Consider the following 8,736-nt stretch of genomic DNA (forward strand, 5'->3'; position numbering starts at 1 on the left):
TTTTGACGTTGAGAACATCCCTGACCTGCTCTTGAAAGGGAGCCGGGCAAGATTCTCCAAAGAAAATAGAGCACTTATCATAATTCAAGCTTTGCCCTGTGGCCATACTATAAAGATCCAAAGATGCTTTAACCTGCTCCGCTTGATCCCTCGACGCCTGAAAGAACAACATGGTATCATCTGCAAACAACAAGTGGGATATGCCTGGAGCTCTCCTACAAATTTTCACGGGAACAATATCGCCGGACTGCACCTTGCTTTTCGAAATAGCTGAAAGTCCATCTGCCACAAATAAGAATAAAAATGGAGAGAGAGGGTCTCCTTGCCGTAGCCCACCCGACGGTGCAAATGAATCCAGAAGAGTTCCATTTAATTTAACTGAATACCTCACCGATGTGACACACGTCATTATCCAATCAATTCATCTGTGAGAGAACCCTAACCTTTGCATCACCTGCTTCAAGAAAGCCCAATCAACTCTATCATAAGCTTTTGACAAGTCCAGCTTATATGCACAAAAACTCCTTGAGGGATCCTTCTCCTGTTTAATATAATGCAAACACTCGAAGGCTACCAGAGCATTGTCAGTAATCATCCTGCCTGGTATGAAAGCACTTTGCTCCACCGAAATTATGTCATCTAACAAAGGTCTTAACCTGTTAACAAGGCACTTGGAAATTACCTTGTACGTGACATTACACAGACTTATTGACCTATAGTCAGACATCCTTACGGGATTAGATATTTTTGGAATGAGCACAATTGATGTATCATTAACCCCCTCTGGCATAACACCAGAGTCAAAAAACTCTCTGACTGCAGCCAACACTCCCTCCTTTACCGTACTCCAATTCCGCTGAAAGAAACGCGCGGGAAACCCATCCGGCCCTGGTGCCTTCAAAGGCCCAATTTGAAACAATACATCAGAGATCTCCTTATCCGTAAACGGCGCACATAACTTGTCATTATCAGCCGGCGTCACCACATGTTCAAACAAGCTTACTACTTCAGATGCATTCAAAGTAGTGTCAGCAGCAAAAATATTGTGGAAATACTCATTAGCAACATTGCTCATCGCTGCAAACTCGGTATGTACGGTACCAATACTGTCCATCAATTCCCTGATCTTATTCTTCCTCGCTCTCCACACTGCTTTACTCTGAAAGTACTTTGTATTGCGATCTCCCTCCTTCAACCAGGAAATCCTCGACCTCTGCATCCACAACATCTCCTCCTGGTACAGCAATTCATTCATTTTATCCATCACACTCCTTATTTCTTCCCTGTCCGCATTCATGTGCATCAGCTCCTCTAATTGGCTTCTAGACCGTGCAAGTTCTTTAGTTACATTACCGAATTTTCTGCTCCATGAACCCAACGCAGCCATTGTTTTTGACAGAGGCTCATTTTGCATTTGCAATTTCTTCAAGATATTTGTAAAACATAATTAATGAAGTTATGTTCTAAGAATATTATACATAAAAACTATCATTAGTGCATAAAAACATTTAAATATGAACTTGTGTATTATATGAAAAATAGTTAATACCGACATTGAAAATGTTTGTTAAATAAATATGTTTAACGAATCCAAAATGTATAGACTCGCAGCTTATATTTAAATTATGCAAAATGATGAATTCAAACATTTACGTGCCTATATGCAGTACAGTGTGGTTGTTAAAAAATGTGAGGGTGTTTTGTGCAAAAATTAAGTAAGCTGAGCGCCACCACTCACTAACAGGTGGGGCCATACACCCTGATACGTCTGCACGCGTATTTTGTGACCATATTTGCATGCGATGTTAAGTTAGATGACCACAAATCCGTATTTTTAAAGTTGTAGCACCAAACTGAACATTGAACGCAAGTTCTATGACTTACAGTGATATTACCTCTTTTAAAATCACCGCTAAGAATCCTCTCGTCTAAACATGAAACAATGGAAAATATTGCAGTATTATTTCGACTCCCTGCTTCCATCACAATGGCGACCTTATATGCCTTGCATTATGCGCACAAGCCTAATAGCACGGATGTGTAGCAAACGTGTCCCTTAATTAGTGTTAGCCTTCTCTCTGAATTTAGAGAGGAAGAAGAGCATATGCCCACCATAAATGGACAACATCACCCCTAAACTTCAAAACCGGTTAATTGATCCCCTAAAGTTTAGAGAACCTAAAAAAACAGCCTCGAAGTCCATTCTAAGTGGTCTGGATAGGTGATAGACTGACTATAAACATCAAGTTTAGCAAAATTATTTGGTCAGCAATCAACTACCGGCTAGCTGACAAGACAGTCAAGATCAAGGCCCATTAAGCACCAAGGAAAAATACACGTATCATCCGGTGGAGTTTGTGATCTATATAGATCCCCAACTGTCTACGCTCACAATGTTAACGTTCCACAGGTGCTGCGTCCTACATTTCCTTTTTCTGACATTTGGACTGCTTTATCCACTCACGGCACTCCTCCGCGGTACCTTTGGGATGCGCAAGCTGCCACTTCACTAGCCTTTCTTTCTGAAAGTGTGAATAAATCTTGCATTAATAATGTCGACAACTAGAACAATGTGATCACTTACAAAGGGAATGGAAACATCAATGTGTACCCATTCTCTGACCAAGGGACCTTCTCCGATGCCCAAAACTCCCATGATGTCTTTCCCATCGAGCAGCGGACCTGTATCTATCTTCCATGCATCGTCGAGATCTGAAGAACCAAATGGTTAAGGTATAAATCAGGACAGCAAATCAGAATTTCAGACTAGTACTGACTGACTCAGTCGGTACTTCACCGAAAATAATTCGGCATCATCAGGTAGGAAACTGAAAATAATTCTGCATCATCAGGTAAGTTCTTTACCGAGGTCGGTTATTAAACGCTCAACTCTGATATATATCTCTTTTCTTCTATTTAGCTCATCCTGCTGGCTGAAGGAACCATTAGCACTGTGGGCTTCTGGATAGGACAGAGTGGATATCAACAGTGCCAGACGCCAAAGGTCCTTTATTCCAAGGAGTAGAAGTCCTGAAATGCTTACACCGTCACAAAATTTTGGTCTAGCAACAAAAAAGGAGCAAGAATGTCATGCAAGAATAGATCCAATTGATTCATCGACAGCAACTATTCCAATATTCTAATAAGTTTAACCAAATATATCGAATGATCAAATCAAGCAATTGACATCACAGACATGGGGTTATAGAGAACCCGACAATATAAAAAACGTTCAGAATTTGAAAACAAGCATGTTCAGCACTGACCTGCCAAAACGCGTGCTACCATGTCTGTTGGTATCTCAAGATATTTGTCATTCGGGTTCTCTTTAACAGTTTCCAGATTTCCATTTGACTCGAGGAAAATAATTAAATCGGCAAACTTGTCACTTGCAGCATGTATTTGGACAATCTTTAACAGCAGAAATAAAAAGATCATGAAAAGTTATAATCCCAAGGCGTACGATATGCAGAAACAAATGCTGTTGGAGGCTGCTCAGGAAACTGTACCGCTTCAGCATCAGAACCATTCAACTTTAGAGAGTTTCCAATAATATAGCGAACGACCTCCTGCAGATGATGCCACAAACTTGGTAATGTACTTGCTTCAAAACCGACCAAATTAGCTCAATTAAAGCACCTAATATCCAGCTTCGTCAGCTTACTTACAGAAGAACTGACCCAAGTCTTTTCTAGAGAACAATTCAACAAAATTTAAGTACATAACAAAAGAATTTTTTTTCCTGCTTTAACAGATACAATTTTTGAATCAAAAAGGGTGAAGATGATGCAATAGTAGCATCTAATATTTGTACTAAGATATATAATATGATTTCGATGAACCAAGACTGCTCTCTCCAGTCATTCTACTTGCAAGCAAAGTTCGAGCTTGCCTCCTTAAATAGTTACCGTTTGCATTGAAGTTTGGAGGATTCATGAGTTAGATGTTACCTTTTTCTTCGTGTACACCATATTTCGAACTGGAGTAAATAGTGCACTATACATGCAAAGCCTTCTCTGTTCATCCTAAACAGCATCACAAAACTTAATTAGTGTTATGAAAATAAAAGGAAATTATTTGCAGGTAAAAGAATGTCAGTCATAACAAAAAGCATGTATAGTAAAGTTGTATACCATAGGAATCATCAGTTTTTCTATAATTAAGATGAAACTGTGATGAGGATCTTAGTATCAAATTTTTTTGACAAGAAAACACTAGGAGAGGCTCCTACTGCTGTATTATTATATATAGTGGAGGATTTACATGGAATATTACAAGTCCATCAGCAAAATTCTATGACCAAATTACAAAGATCTGAGAAAGAGTTTAATAGATGATATAATGTCCTTTTGGAATCTATAACGAAGAAACTCAAAAAACTGTTCGCAACCTTCTCAACCAGGTTCAGAGTGATAATACTGTGTGTAATCATTTATAAGATTTACTGAATTGATAAACAGATTCATTTTTTTACGAAATTGATTAACAGATATTGGAAAATGGAGAAGCTTTACTTGGTAGTACCAACCATGATTTCAATCGGGTGCAAAAAAAATGTATGTGCCCTGTTTTTGTTTGTAAAAAATGAATCCCACACAGTTTACAGATAAGAATAAGGGTAATGTTGGTTACACTTTCGACTCTGCTCAAAATGTTACACCCTTGACTATAAGCATTTTAAAACCATCACTGAAAAGTATTTTAAGCCAAGCATGGAAGATAGAACAAAGAAAAAAAAACATGCATAAATCATGTCAGAGTACGATATTTCACGGTATATCCTTAACAAGACATGCTGAAAATCTCAGACCTGCGACATGGAACCAGAACCACCTCTGAAAACAGAGCAGCCAATTGATTGTGCAAGATTCCATGCTGCTTCAATATGTGAAACACATAGCCTGCGTCAACACAAGATACGAGATGAGACTGAGTTGAAGTAAATATGCCAATGGAAATAAACACATCAGTGAACACTGGTGGTGTAAAACTCTACGAATACAGAAGTTCGAAGTGTAATTTTGCCAGACATTGTTGCATATATTGAAAACATGGAATAATTACATATTAGAATATGGACATACCAATCATGTTTGTTGAGAACTGGAGGAACTGTTTTCTCAGGAAATGCAAAAACAACGTAAAATAATCCCAAATCACGGATATGGCACATTGCATCAACCGGATATTTGTCTGACATCATGTGGTCAACCTGCACAATGTACACTTAGATAAAAATGGTGACCTAGGGTTTTGCATGATATCAAAAGATTAAAAAGAAGTGACAACGAAACATGGCTTGGCAATAAGAAGTGTAGAAATCAAACTTCCTGACCAATACGTTCTCTGCTAATCTTGCTACCAAGATTCAACTTCACTTTTTCATCAGAAGCGGCTTCCTATAAATTTTCAGCTAATGTAAAGCTGAATCTAGCAGCTGTCAGAGATAAATATTGGCACATACAACGGAAATTAATGTTCCAAGTCACTGTTCAACTATTTAATTAACTAGAAAGGCTATGAGTTGACTACTTATGAACACACATATAAGATTTTGACTTACAAACATGAGAAACATTTTTACTTCTTTTCATGTCATATAGTGTGTAATATTAGCAAATCAATTTATACAACTTTGTAATCTTAATGGTTTAGATAGTAGCATCATAAAATTAAAGGATAAAACTATAGCAAGAGTTATTGGAGATCAGGTATGTGATGTTTGAATATACCAAATCGGATTGCTCAAAGAACCCTCAGGGGATCATCGAGGAATGTAACTTTGGCTGGTAAAGGAGTAACAATAAGGCCTTTCTTCAGATCTTCAAGACCTTCATAGAGTATAGGATCGATTAATTATGGTTACATAGAAGCACGGATTTTAAACTGGTCACATGAGTTTACAAACGTATAACGGCTAAACTCACCTCTTCCAGTTAAATCTTCCACCGATTTCGTGTTGATATTATAGAATAAGCTGCCCAAATTCAAAATTCAGAGAGGACAAAATAGGATACTATATTAAAAATAAACATTGTAGCAATGAAAGCATAAATCTAAATACCCAAAAAATATCATTTGAAAATGAAAATTGTATTACCTATTAATTGTTAGGTCCCTGCGGAATGCATCTTCTTCGGGCGTACCATCCTCCTGCACATCAACAAGTATGACATACCAGTAAACTAGCAAATTGGTGCACAAGGTCTGTAAAATGAGTATGCAAAGCAATTCTAAGTGCATGTGCATACCACAGTGGGAATACGACTGTTTTCAGCATATTTTTCGGACCTCAAGTTGACAAAATCAATCCAGATGTCAGAGATGTCAGATAGATGTATCCTTGCGGTTTCCAAGTGCTTAGATTGGCTGGGATTGCTGAAGGAAACTATAAAATGTCACAAGTTCAGGATAAAAGGCATTTAAATTACTGCATATGTTAATGCGAGAAAGTATGGTACACTTGGGAGCTAAGAACATGTATGAGAGAAGTGCATATGACACCCCCCAACTGTAGCCCTAGTCTAATATACACCCCCCAACTCCAATACCGTCTAATATACACCCCCCAACTCTCAAAACTGGCCATAATTCAACCCTCCCTTCCCTGTTGACCGGTTTTGACCCAGTTTAACCGGTTTTGACTGAGTGAACAGTAAAAATAATATTTTAAAAACCATAAATATTTTCTTTGAAAATTTTCAAAAATGTTCCAAGTTCTTTTCACCGCGTGAACAGTAAATTAAAAAAAATCACCTTTTCAGCATGTTTGGACACCTGAGTAAATTCGAGATGTCCGTAAATTCGAATTTTTTTTCAAAATTTCAGCTTGGTGAACAGTAAAATCGGTTTTTTAAAAACCCTTTTTTGCATGGATGATGTTTGAGTGCGTGGTGATTTTTTTTGGATTTTTTTCCCGAAATATTGTTCACCATGCTGAAAATTTTGAATATTTTTCGAATTTACGGACATCTCAAATTTACTCAGGTATCCAAACATGCTGAAAAGGTGATTTTTTTTTAATTTACTGTTCACGCGGTGCAAAAACTTGGAACTTTTTGAATGTTGTCAAAAAAAAATTTGTTTTTAAATTTTTTATTTTTTACTGTTCACTCGGTCAAAACCGGTCAAACTGGGTCAAAACCGGTCAACAGGGAGGGGAGAGTTGAATTCTAGCCAGTTTTGAGAGTTGGGGGGTGTATTTTAGACGGTATTGGAGTTGAGGGGTATATATTAGACTAGGGCTAGAGTTGGGGGGTGTAATATGCACTTCTCTCAACATGTATATAACACTCTGCTTGGACCAAAAGGTGACCTATCCTATGGTACACTTATGAACATGTACAAAACACTTGGCTTGGATAAAATAGTGGCTCTCCCTGCCTCTATTAAACTCAACTCAAACAAAATTGAAATGCACAGAAGTGTTAAGGCTATAAATCTGAAAGAAATGGCAAATGATATCAGCTATAGTAAGATTGCATACCATGGGATAATACAAGGTTCTTTCAGCTCCTGACCGATCACCTTGTAGTACTTAGTTATTTCCCCACAAAATTTTACGCCGGTCATGTTATCATCAAGCGCGATATCGATGTCGGTAGAGTCTTTCCCCAATAGCTGCAAAGAATATGCCAAAGCATGAGTTTAAGTCACGAGACTGGCCAGTGCACAACAATCGTTTCATAAACTGCAAGCCAAATTAAGATGCGATTTTCATGGAATTCACTACTTGATCATTAAACAATTCCTCCTTTATTTTGACAACTAAAAATGTCTCCTTAAACCCCAGTACATAAACCCTAGTAGTAGAGAATATAAAGGACCTACATCTACGTATCATTCAACGATTTTTCCTATATTTTTCTAAACACGAAAAAAGGCACTGCTCACCTTGTCTCTGACCCATCCGCCGGCGACGCGGAGCTGGGTGCCGAGGCCTCGGTGGTGGACAACATCGAGAAGGCGCCCGAAAATCCGCTGCTCCAGCTCTGTGAGCACTATGCCCTGCTGCTGCGCTCCCACCGCCATGCCGGCTGGAGACAGTTCTCCGAAGGCGGAGAGGGGGGAGCAAAAGGAGGAGGCCGCCGCGAGGTGGGAGGAGCAGGCGGAGAGACCTGCAGTGGTTGGCCTCCCGGTTGTTAGGATTACACCCTCCCGTGCCGTGTGACAGCACCGTGCGGTTCGTCGGCGCGAGCATCGTGTTCTCCGGAGTGGCGGCCGCCGGAGAACAGCGGCATATGGATCGATCGCTCCCGTCGTTGGCGTAGGGTGAGCTGGCCCATTAACTCCGATCGCCATGTTTGTAGGCGTAGGGTACAATCTGGGGAAGCAACTTGTTAACAAGCGCTCCTTTGGAAACCTCGCAACGATCAGCGCCACTTGGCGCGTTTTTAGCCATTCGACACCTGTCGCTCTGGGCTTTTTCTCTAGATTTTGTTTTTTTATTTTCCACATGCATTTTTGGCTTTTTAAACGGTTATTTTGGGTTTTTTCAACATTTTGTTTTCCACCGGTCTTCTTTAGCTTTTTGATTAAAAAACAAAAAAAATGTGCAAAAAAACACATTTTTTTTGTTCTTTCGCGAGAGTCATAGTTTTGCTTCCGTCAGAAAATTTTGTGAATATGAAAAAATCATGAATTTGAAAAAAAATTACGAATTCAAACATGTTTGTGAATTTAAATTTTTGCCTCCGTATTTGAGAAAACTCTCAAAATTGAAATAAATTCGGATTT

The 8,736-nt window shown here is 38.9% G+C and overlaps 1 pseudogene; it reads right to left on the minus strand.

Annotated features, from left to right (window-relative positions):
* Positions 1–2,420: 2,420 nt before the first annotated feature.
* LOC123191592 (tRNA nucleotidyltransferase cca2-like) lies at positions 2,421–8,031 on the minus strand (annotated as a pseudogene).
* Between the last annotated feature and the right edge of the window lie 705 nt (positions 8,032–8,736).

The sequence above is a fragment of the Triticum aestivum genome, chromosome 2A, assembly GCF_018294505.1.
Source record: "Triticum aestivum cultivar Chinese Spring chromosome 2A, IWGSC CS RefSeq v2.1, whole genome shotgun sequence".
Taxonomy (NCBI): domain Eukaryota; kingdom Viridiplantae; phylum Streptophyta; class Magnoliopsida; order Poales; family Poaceae; genus Triticum; species Triticum aestivum.